At 30.3% G+C, this 12,153-nt stretch overlaps 1 protein-coding gene across 11 annotated transcripts in view; it reads left to right on the top strand.

The window, feature by feature from the left end:
* Nucleotides 1–12,153, top strand: part of CASK (peripheral plasma membrane protein CASK) — a 934,116-nt gene that overhangs the window by 842,467 nt on the left and 79,496 nt on the right. The window lies entirely within an intron of this gene.

Genomic DNA, 12,153 nt, shown 5'->3' with positions numbered 1-12,153 from the left:
CGACAATCTATTTTTTTTTTTTTTTTTTTTTTCCCCAAACCCTCTAAAACAGAAAGAAATAGTGAATTAGTGAGTTCTTTATTGTAATACCTTTGTCTGAGTTTGTATATTGCTTTTTAAAAATATAATGGCTTTTATTTACATTATTAGTAGTTTTATTGTCCTTTTGGTTTTTATCCATTGTTTTATATTTCGTCTTATAATAAAATATTTTATTAAATATACGTAAATTATATACATAATTTAAGTAACTGTGCTCCTTCTACATTCAAGCACTCCTAGCGGATCATAGGTGAACTTTCATAAGAATGTTGTAAGAAATGTTTGTTTGTTATTTTTAAATGATTAGCTTTTTGTTTATAATTCTAACTTTTTAAAGACCTTTTCAATTAATTATAATAGTACACTATTAGATTTATTAAAGAAACACTTGTGTTCAATCTATTGTTTTAGGTAAGTATAATAGTGTTTTTATTTTGATGTATTTTACTCAACTTCTGTGATTTATAATACACTATTGTTTTAGCAATCGTCTAAGTGTCCACTTTCTTCAGATTTACATAAATATGTTATAAAATATTTTATTTATTTTTTAATATCACACTGAACTGGCCGGACTCATGCCCCTATCTTATATCTCTTTAAACTCTCTTCTACTATTGTTATTTTATTTTCATGATTTTTTCTTAGTTATAAACTATATTATTTGGCAACTTTACTAATCGATAATAGTACACACATCCTGGAAATATTTTCTTCAAAGCGGCTGTTACCATTTAAAATATTCTGATGAATGATCTTTAATATCAGCTATGTCTTGTCCTCTATAAAATAGGATTTCTAAAATAACATACTCTTAAGCTCCTTTTAATTTTATTTATTTGAAATAACTAACAATATCTCAATATTAAAATAAATATTAAGAGAATAAATATAAAAATAAAAATTGAAAAATTGATTTTTAACTGAAGGAGAAAAAACAAAAACACTTTCTCAGTTTGAAATCAGATTTCCGGAATTAGGAGTAGTGAATTTTAATGTATTAATAGATGAAGTACTGGTAAGATGTATAATAGATAGATGAAGAAGCCTAGAGTTAACAAAACAAACAAATATCTAATACAGTTAAACTTACATCTTAAAGAACATCCCTTTATAGCGAAACACTCCTAAAACGGACATTTTATTAAGGTTCCAGCCAACAATCCAGTATTGCTTTAATGTATGTGAATCCCTGCAATCCGGACGTGGACACCATGTTTATTCTCTAGGAGTACTTTTCATTCCTCTATGACGGACAAAAGTTATTAAATAATTATATACAAATTAAGTTCATGTTATCAACTCTTGATGGCCAGAACTAAAATTGTGGGTCATTTATTTTAAAAATCAGGTCTATTTGTATTCTCATTTTTATCGAACGAGAAACTTTTATGTTGAGAGTAAAATACTTATGGTCGCTTAGGCTGTGATACCTCTTAATACCCAAAACAAAAATCTGCATATTACTAAACAAATTAACGCATCACTTTATTGATAAATAACTGTACCGCTAAAATCCATAAAGGGTCTGAGGTGCAGTACTTTGTAAGATGGTGCTGTTACTTGAGGTGATTATGAAAATCTGGCGGTCGAATGTGATCCTGATACATTCGACCGCCAGATTTTTCCTCTTGGGAAAGGGGTGCCCAATATGAGGCTGGGTGGACCTCGGAAGCCCACAGGGTTGACTCATGGCTGCAGTATCATATTAAATAATTATCTGTTATAGCGGGATTGGAACCCGGATCCTTGGAGTTAATAGCACGGTTTCTAACCTCTGATCTAACCCGCTACCACTATTCTAATGATATTAAATATATATATATATATACGTATCCTGCCAAGATAAGGTTAGAACAGGATGTTCATAGGTTCATTTTCTGAAAAAAATAAACTAATATATAGAATATAATATATTAATATGTTATTGATTGTTTTTGGACGAGATATCACTGATTAAATGTAAACCTTCTTTACAGACACCTCTATATACCGGAACCCAGTCTTGTTCATTGGAGGTTTCCCTCTATATAACGGAACCCAGTCTTGTTCATTGGAGGTTTCCCTCTATATAACGGAATCCTGTCTTGTTCATTGGAGGTTTCCCTCTATATACCGGAACCCAGTCTTGTTCATTGGAGGTTTCCCTCTATATGAAGTCGTAAGTGGTAATGAAGAGTGTTGAAAAGCAGTTTCTATAACGTTATGTGGATAATAACTTATCTTTCCATAATATTTATACGTACCAAAAGGAAGAATGCCGAACTTAACTTTCTTTAAGTCCTACTTGAGCAAAAATTAATCTCCACTCATAGTAAGTGAAATGTTTGTGATGCTTGCACAATATACATTTTTTTAAACTGTTATATATAATCAGCAGTAGTTGTTTTGAAGTGAACAGTTTTGCTTTTCTGGTATCGATATTCTATTCCTTGGATTAATCGATCCAATACACCTCGATATTAGACGGTAGAGCATTGAGCAGCCCATGCTTTAGAGAGAGAGCGGGGGTTGGATATTAATGTAATAGTTAGCATGCAGGGACCAACAAGCTTTGAAATATGTATGAAGCGTATTGTCGCTGCTCCGTATCCCGAGGACCTTTTCTTCAAAGGGTGATAAAACGTTAATTTCGGTGCCGGTTTTCCCATGCAGTTTTCACGACGGGCTTCCATTATGGAACTTTGCTCACGGCTTTGAGGAGTTTTTCAATTTTTAACTACTTCCAACTTGGAGAGACTGTTTAGAGGAACGAGATTGGAAAACTCTCTGAAGCGGTCTTATTCGGCATTCTAACTTGTAGCGACTTTTTTTTTATTACTGCAGCCAGCTTCCAGATTAATATCTTCTACTTACATCAAAAGCCCTTCCGCCAGATATGGAATTTTTTCCACTAGATATTGTGCTTCGAGGCTGAATGCCGTGATGCTGAGTCTCTTGGAATTAATTTTTATAATTTTACTATTGTTATCAAAATTACTTTTCAAAATTTTAGTGATATGGATATACGGGGAAATATGTTTGAACGCAGAGAGGTTTAAGTATCTAGGGTCTGAGGTAACTTGATAAACGAACTTTATTGAGGTAAAAGAGCGGAGGTCATTGGTGGAAAATACTTTTTATTTTGAATGTCACTATTGCTCAGTTCGGATACTTAAAAGTGATAGTTTACCGAACTATTATCCTTCCTACTGTTCTTTATGGAAGCGAAACGTTGCCTCTTACACTAAGGGAAGAATAGTACTTCAAAGTTTTTGAAAATAAAAAATTACGTAAAATATTTGGACTGAAAAAGGAAGGATCAATTAACGCGAGAATTTATCTTAAGCCACCGCTCCTATGGATAAACGTCCATGGAGTAAAACGTAACGTAAATGAGAGCATTGCTACAAGACTGACACAGTCATTGGTAATTTCAGCATTGGACCTTCGGCTTTGCTATACCTTTTTATTCTTATTATCAAAATTACTATTCTTTCCCCTGATATTTTCACAGTATCATAGTTAAAATCTGGCTAGTTTTGTTAGAAACACACTGTTAGCTTAAATATCCAGAACTAATCTGGACACAAATAAAATTTTTGGTGAATAAACATTTGTGTTTACCTAGAAGATTTTGTTTCCACTTATGTAGTAAATCCTAAAATTCGTCTTAATTGAGCGATAAACAAAAATTGTCACTTGAACAATAAGGTCTAAAGCTTAATGCAGAATGTTTAGTTACTCACAGAACCATCCAAATTAATTGAACCGAGAAGTTAGTCAGTGTTTATTCGAATTGCTGAATATAACGTGGAAAAAACAGACGAATAAGCCAAATCGGAAAAATAAAAAACAGAAAAGGTGAGGATCTTGACGGTATTGCTCTAAGCACTTATTTTTTAATCCACTTTCCTTATGTATAGTAATAAGAAGGGCGATGTTTTTTTAATACGCAGAATTATTTTGACTTATGCTGGAAAAACTGTTTTTTTAATTTCTGTCCAGAAAAGGAAATTTAGGAAGATCGTGCCTAGATAAAAAATAACCATGAAATATTGACGGATTCAACTAATTTTCTATACAAGGAAAATTGTTGGCTGCTAATAGAAGATTATCATTCTTAGATACAGTTTTGACAAGAATTTCTAACGTTTTCCATTTTCTAAAATCATAAATGTTGCTCTAAAAATGGTTTGAATTTCACATTCACTCCTTTGTACTAAGTCCTAAATATGGAACTAAGTCCACAATGTGGAAATAAGTCCCTTAAGAATAACAAAATGTATCATTGAAATAAAAATTATATCAGACCAACTAAAAAACAAACAAAACAAAAAAAAAACCTAAAACTAAATTAATAAAAATAACTCAGTTGTTATATCATATATAATAAAAATAACATTTTTCTAACATGAATAAAAGGAAAAAATTAAGGAATAAATAATGAATCAGTTCTTCACTAATATAAACTGCCTTTTTTAAGAAGATATAGGATTCAATTTCTTATAAATTGATAAATATATTTCATTTATTAACTTTCCTTTATATTTTGATTTTACTTAATATATTTTTCCCCGATGTTTCGGAGCATTTTGTCCATACTCAGAGTGTTCTGTTTTTGTATGAATGTTCTAACATTCTTCATACCGACTCCATCATCTAAAAATATTACTAGTAAAACTTACATTTTTAGGTATTAATAGTTTAAAATTTTTCTCCAGTAGTAACCCTTTTTATATATTTTAGACTTACTAGTTGAGATAATTAATTAAAAGAATTAGGAGAAGGAGGAACATTATTTTGTTCAGAAAACAGTGGCGCCCAACCGCATTGGACTGCTATACACACAGCATTCTTAGACTAGTTGGACAATTGCTTATTATTATTATATTGCTTAGGAATTGTCAAGATATTTTTAAATACATAATAGTAATTGATGATTTTCTTTTCTTATTGCTTTAGTTCTTTTTGTGTATTTTATTTATTTTTTTCTTCTACTATTTTCACCTAATTATCTCTCAGTATAATATGCAGAAAGAATTCCAAATAAAATAAAAATATATATATATATATATATATTCATAAAAATGCTATATGCTCATGCACAATTATATTCGCTTAAATCATTAAAAAATGCTCAACATACATGAATAAAATAATACATACATTTAAATAAAAGTAATAAATATTCAACTGGTGGTTATAAAAAGTTATAAATATTTAAAAATATGGTGTAATAAGTATAAAAATAACAAATAAAAAAAGTGATAAATAAAATAATAATAAAAAAATTAAGAAGTAATAAATATAAAAAAAAATTAGCTAATACTCATTTATGAATATATACACAAAATGTACTCAGAAAATATAATATATCACACTCATAAATATCTGCATTCATGAGTAAACAGATGATTGAACTTATCAAAGCTATTACTTATAATCATGACTTCGCTTAAAATTAAAAAAAATACTCAACATTCATGAATAAAATAATACATATTTTATTGGAACAGAGGGCAGAGGATCTTGCCAGGAAAGAACGAATATAACAATAAAACAAAAATGAACTTAATTTTTTTTTTTAGATTGATATTTTTAGGCTAAATAATTTTATATACATTAAGGTTAATAAATAAACGATCTGATTTAACGCCACAAAATGTTTCAATTTGATGTCTGTTCCAGCGTACTCTTTTGACAGTCAAAAGTGGTCACTGATGCAGGGCTATAATTAAATATTTGAAGCTTATTTCAATACCACTTAATTCAATTTGGATTATAGAAGAACGAGGTAACTATAACGGAATCCAAATCCCTAAAGTAGCTGAGGGAACAGCTTCCACCTTAGGCCAATCAGGAGGAAGACAGAAGGGGAGGAGCGGGAAGAGATGATTGGGAGAACTAAATTCTTGGCCTACATTTCCTCCGCCATTAATATTTCCATTTCCTGGACAATCTATGGGCGGTTGGAATATTACCCCTTATTACCCGCCTGCCTCGATTCAATTTTCTCATGAACCTGTTCCTAAGAAGGAATAAGTCAGCCTTCCTCAGGCTGGTGCAGCACCTTAATAGTCTTACTGCCACATTTTTATTCAATTATAGATTATATCACCACTTCTCATTTGGTTATCTATTCTATTTCTGATTATAAATTTCGAACTATGCCATTTCTTTGAAACTATATTGATAATCTTTATTGTGGTTGCTATCGTTTTTAATGTTCCTTGTTGAATTCAAATTAAATCTTTTTTAAGTATCTGCAGTGATCTATAAATGTAAATGTAGGACTCTAGGAGATCCCATCGTCTTTCTCAACTTTCGACGAGGGATGTAGTATTTTTTAAATTAATAAAATTGTATCCATTTTAGTCTCAAAACATCTTTAGCTCCTAAGTCCGAAATCTTGGCCAATTCTTTGTTGTAATAAAATTTTATAGCTTAATAAAGTTAAAAGTAATAAACTTAAAAACTTTATTGTTGTAAAAAATTTTAACGAAAAAAAATGATAACTTTAATTTTAAATTTAATGCGAACAATTGGCTATAATTAAGGTAATTTGTGGACTGATATAAATGACCTGGGAAGAATAGCCTGCATGAAGTTGGTTTTTAAATGATTTGGTTCTAAAATTGTATTTAGATTGTCCTTGAGGAAGGCCGAATCGGCCGAAACGTTGGACTTATAAAGGAATATAAAAATTGTTGAGAATAAAATGGATAAAATTTTATTTATTTAAACAATATTAACCAGTCTCAAGAAAGTGTTAAGATTATAAAACTAGTATAATAGTATAAATTTATTATTTTGGAACAGGAAGTTATGACAATGTGAACTTTTCTAAAGATATTTGAATAATTTGGATGGAATGAGATATTTACCATTACCTTTACCATTCTCGAAAATTAACGTACTCCTTATGTATTCTAATAAATCCTATATTACAGTACATGATTACTTCATGTAATATCTTCTAAAAATAGGACTTATCACTCTTTGTAAAGAGCTATAAAGTTATACTCAAATAACGGCAAATCTTTTAAAATCGTTCTCTAAGGACTAATATGATTTCATTTTGGCTACTAATCTTCTATGCTCCTTCCTTTATCACAAAGAAAATCATCCATAAAAACCTTAATGTTCTATGTGTGACTGATCTAGCCTGAGCCAGAAAAAAGGTTGGCTAGTATACAGCCTCGGGAAACAATTAATTATATTATGATCTTTGACTAATGTTCTGTTTCAAGAGCATTGCCACGGCTGTCCCAGCAGAGATGGGCAAAAATTAGCTATAGTTGAAACTAATAGCTAGAATTGCTATGGATACAATATTTATTTATGAATGGTTCATTCATGAAAAAGGGTCGTATCCATGGAAATTTTAGATATTAGTTGCAATTATAGCTAATTTTTACCCATCTCAGAGTATTTTTTACTATAAATACAACTTTACTTTATCTCCATATTTTTCTCGGAAAACATAGTGTTTACTTTATTCCAGCCTTAATTAGAAGATAACAAAAATATTTCAATTGAATTTTTTTAGTGTGTTAAAACAGGCTGTAGACTATTTCAAAATATTTACTAAAAAAATATATTTTGTTCAAGAAAACCTCCAACTAAAAAAAAAAAACCAGAGGGACTGTAGTTGTTTCTGGGATTACGAAATCTTTTGACAGCCCTCAAATTCTAAACGTTAATAGTTCACATACTTATTCTTTTGTAAAATAAGATCTTAAATTATTGGATAGTAATTAAGTATTAACCCATTATCATTATCCATCAGCATTCATTGCCATGAAATAGGTTTTGCAAAAAAGCTGGTAAATGTTTTAAATAAAATTTGATTAGTACATTTTTTGTTCAATCTTTACTTGAGAATTATTCCTAATTTTTCTTTCACAATATGCAACTTGAAACTTGAAAATCTGAATCAGTTTTCTTTGTGAAGCGGCTATGTATACCATATCTTTTTCATTTTAACTTAATATCTACTTAGATCAGATTTACTAAATGTATTATAATGTACAGTTGTAAATAGCAATAAATAAATATTAAAAAAAAAACTTAATATCTAGTACATTGTTGTCCTGAATGGTATATCTCACGCATCTTTTTGTGTTGATTTAAAACTTTTTGTCACAACGTTGAAATTTACCTCTTAGAAACTATATTTCCTTAATTCGTATGGAGTGTAAAATGTGACAGCACCATGGCTATTTTCACTAATAAACGAAGTAAAAATTTCGTATTACATATAACCTAATTATAACCACCTTATAATTTATTAGAGCCTTCATTATAAATTCATTTATTTTTACTAATCTGCGTTTAATTATTAAAATCCATCCACTTTTAGGAATATTAAATTGTTATTAAGACTAAGTTTCAGGCATCCCATGATTTTTAACGGGACGTTAGTGATTTTTTTCAGTATTTTTGTAATAGGATTAATATTTAGAGAAAAAAAAAGATAAGTTTACTTTTAGTACAATTTCTTTTCTACTTAAATAAAAGAAAATATTCAGAGAACGTTGATTAAAGGAGTGAAACTCAACGAGCTGTTAGTGCAAGCTTAGACCTCAATCCTTTATCTGAGATAAAAGTCTTCCTTAAGACCGTTTGAAACTTGTAATAGGACTTTTTCTCTTAACAAATCGCTCGAGAAGAAAAAAAAATCGGATCCCTAAAGTTTCCGTCAACTTTTCCATTTAATTTCGTTATTTTCCATTTAGAAGGCGTTCTCTCCTTACTAGGGGACTGATTTTGCATTTTGTTAATTATTTTAGATGACTATAATATAAACAATTATACTCATATATTACAGAACTCAGTGATATTGAGCACCAGATTGCGATGGAATATAGACTATTTTACTAAAACAACTTCCCAGATGAAGGATTATTCATTTAGTCAATATTTTTTAATCATCATCATGGATGATAAGAAATTTTCCTAAAACCTAAAAATTTGTGATGTTATTCCCGTTACTTAAGCCCAGAAAAACAGGGTACGACGCTGCTCACAACCTTCTGATAAGTTTACTCCCTCACATAGTAAAAATATTTGAAAAATTCATCCTTAATTATTCCAATGATTTTTGATAGTAAAGCGATGTGATACCTCAATAACAGGCATTTGAAACACATCTCACAATCCACTCTTAAATAAAGCTGTAGGACAAGGTGAATCGCAATTTAAATGGTAACACCCCCATGGAAATGATATCGATAGATCGTTCAAAGGCCTTTGATGCCGTTGACACAGTCTGGTCTGCCAGTGGTTGATTGATTAAAAAAAACAAAAGAGTAAGTAACAAAGTATTCAAACCAAGTGTATGAAGTGCGCCTTCAACCTAATGCCAGGCACTTCTTCACTTTTGAATCGCTGGTTTAATTGCAGTGTAATGTATAAAATAATGATAAATGAAACATATACAACTAGGGGACTAAACCCACAGTTTCATGCCAAAGGATTATTGACGAGTTCCTATGTTCCTACACTTGTCGTATTCGATGTTTAAGCGTTTACAATCTTAACTAAATAGCATTCACCGAAAAACTGTTAAAGAGATTTCTCTAAAGAAGAAGATATCAAAATTTATGACAAGGTACAGATTAATCAATAGGTTGCCATTATCGGGGAATGAGATGTTTAAGAAAATTGTACCAAGCTTGGCTTCTTCTCCGCCCCTCCCCTCCCTGACTTTGGCAACGTATCATAAGCTTCTAATAGAAGAATTCAATTGTTTAAGTTTAGATTTTTAAAATATATTACTCAGATGCAAACAGAGTGTGAACCAGGTGAATAGTCACTAAATTAGTAATACTGAAATTATTTCGGTAAAAAGTATCACAGTAACTCCTTCAAGTATAATAAAATTACAGTTGGAGGATCTGAAAGAGCATGGTTACAGCATAACAAAACAAGAGACAAAGGAAGTAAAAAAAACAACAACACTTGTTTCTCTCCTTGAACAATGTTTGTTTATATTCGAAGAAGATAATTGACCGTTTGAAGTTGATTGCAGGAAGATAGTCCAAGTGGTGGTCAATAAAGCTTTCAAAATAGTAGAAGAAAACTAGTAATTGTTATCAACATTTCGCCCCACTTTGTTGGGCTTCGTCACAGCTGTCAGATTGAAACAAAGATGATTACATCTAAAGTTGTAATATTTTATACAATCTAGCAGCCTTGACGAAACCCTGCAAAGTGGGGCGAAAACTTAGTTAACAATAACTAGTTTTCTCCTACTATTTTGATACCTTTAACTATCCTCTACAATGTTTGTTTATCTTTGTTGAATCCTGTTGTTGTTAATGTTGATTATCTGTTTTCGTTCTAATGGTTTGAATAAACTCATTCGTATGTATAACTGTTTAGATAGTTTTATAATAGTTATTAAATAATCTTGTTTGTATCTATTAATATTTACTATATACATATTATAAAATAACTAACAGGTCTATTGAATTTAAAAATACGTCACTCAATGTCAGCTAGGCCAGAGGCCATATAATTTAATATTCAAAAGATAGCAGTTTATAAACCTAAAATAAAAACAAAAGCTTTGTTACTATTAAGTAATCCAACTATGTATTAACTAATAAACCTTTCTCTTTATATGAATCAGGTCAGATTCTTAATAAGTTATTCTCTCAAACTTGTTTCGTTACCTTGCCACAACACCATTATATATATATATATATATACATATACATTAATGTTCGCTAAGAGACAGATAGGAGAGAGGAGTCAAGTAGGTCAGCGATAAAGAGTTAGGGAAGGTGTGTTTTTGTCGGGAGGGTGCCCTGTCGATATCTGGCCTCCCTCATAACGACAGAAATTTTTCTCAGCCTGCCTTCCGAACCCAAACCTTATTCCTTTCCTTCTTTATCGCTATTAACTTCTCGGTTTTTCTCAGTCTTTTTTATCCCTCCCACTAAAATAATATATGTATTCCTTTATTCGTCTTCTTTATTTGGGTTATTTTTATCCATTGTACTTCAGATTTATTTGATCTCATTCTCTCCGCACTATCACATTTCTTTTTCTAAATATTTTCATTGCTCAGTTCTTTTTAGTACAGTAAAGAAATTATGTAGTTATATGTTCTTTAGAAATTTTGAAAATTTATATTGTTAAACAAAACTTTATTAAGCCATAACAGACATGTTGTATTAGCATAGTCCGTCCACACCTTTGTCACAGCCCTATTATCACAGCGCCATTTAATTTTAACGATGAAGATAAACTTTATTTGTTAATTAGTGAAGCACTATTTATTTAGCTGTAATTTGTTAGATAAGATTCTCATAAAAAAAGGCGTTTATTTAAAATAAACTATCACAATACTGGAATACTTCTTACCTACATCTGAATATTATCTACTAGTTTATAAAGAAATACAGAACAATAGTAACAGTTATAAATTTAGTACTAATGAAACTAAATAGTATAATATGCAATGATATATTTGTAGTTACTGTAATTTGATAATATGTCAACCAATTATGTCAACTGTTTTTAATTTTTAATAAGTTTACCGTTTGTAAATAATTGTAGAAAAATGGCCAGGATGATGGTCAAGAAAAGTACATAAATAGAAGAAAATATTTATTTGTGTGCAACGTTTCGTCCCACATTGCTGAGCATCATCTGTGCCAAATGAGAGAAAAATATAAACATTGTAAAATATGATAAATTATATTTTAAAACGTCTTTATCTTGTTCTCATTTAGCCTTGATAAAGCGCTGCAATGTGGGACGAACCGTAGTTTTTTTCTGCTATTTGTGTACCTTGCTTGACCGTCCCCGGACCATCTTTACACAACTAATATTTTTAATGCAATTATTCTAAAAATATATATATTCTTATAACTTCTTCGATACTGGATTAATAGTTTAAACAAAATAAATTATGTCCATTTAAGTTTCAAACACTCCTTTTATCTTAATAATATCTAAATGTCCAACGTTTCGCCCAACCTGACTATCCTCTTAACTATATGAGGCTACCCATCTGGACATACAGAGTTGAGCTTTGGGGCTCCACTAAACCTTCGAATTCCTCTCGTATCCAATCTTTACAATCCAAAATCCTTCGTAAAATCCTCAATGCTCCTT

Source organism: Halyomorpha halys, unplaced genomic scaffold, assembly GCF_000696795.3.
Source record: "Halyomorpha halys isolate HHAL.00 unplaced genomic scaffold, Hhal_1.1 Scaffold111.1, whole genome shotgun sequence".
Taxonomy (NCBI): domain Eukaryota; kingdom Metazoa; phylum Arthropoda; class Insecta; order Hemiptera; family Pentatomidae; genus Halyomorpha; species Halyomorpha halys.
This window is presented reverse-complemented; position numbering and strand designations above follow the sequence as displayed.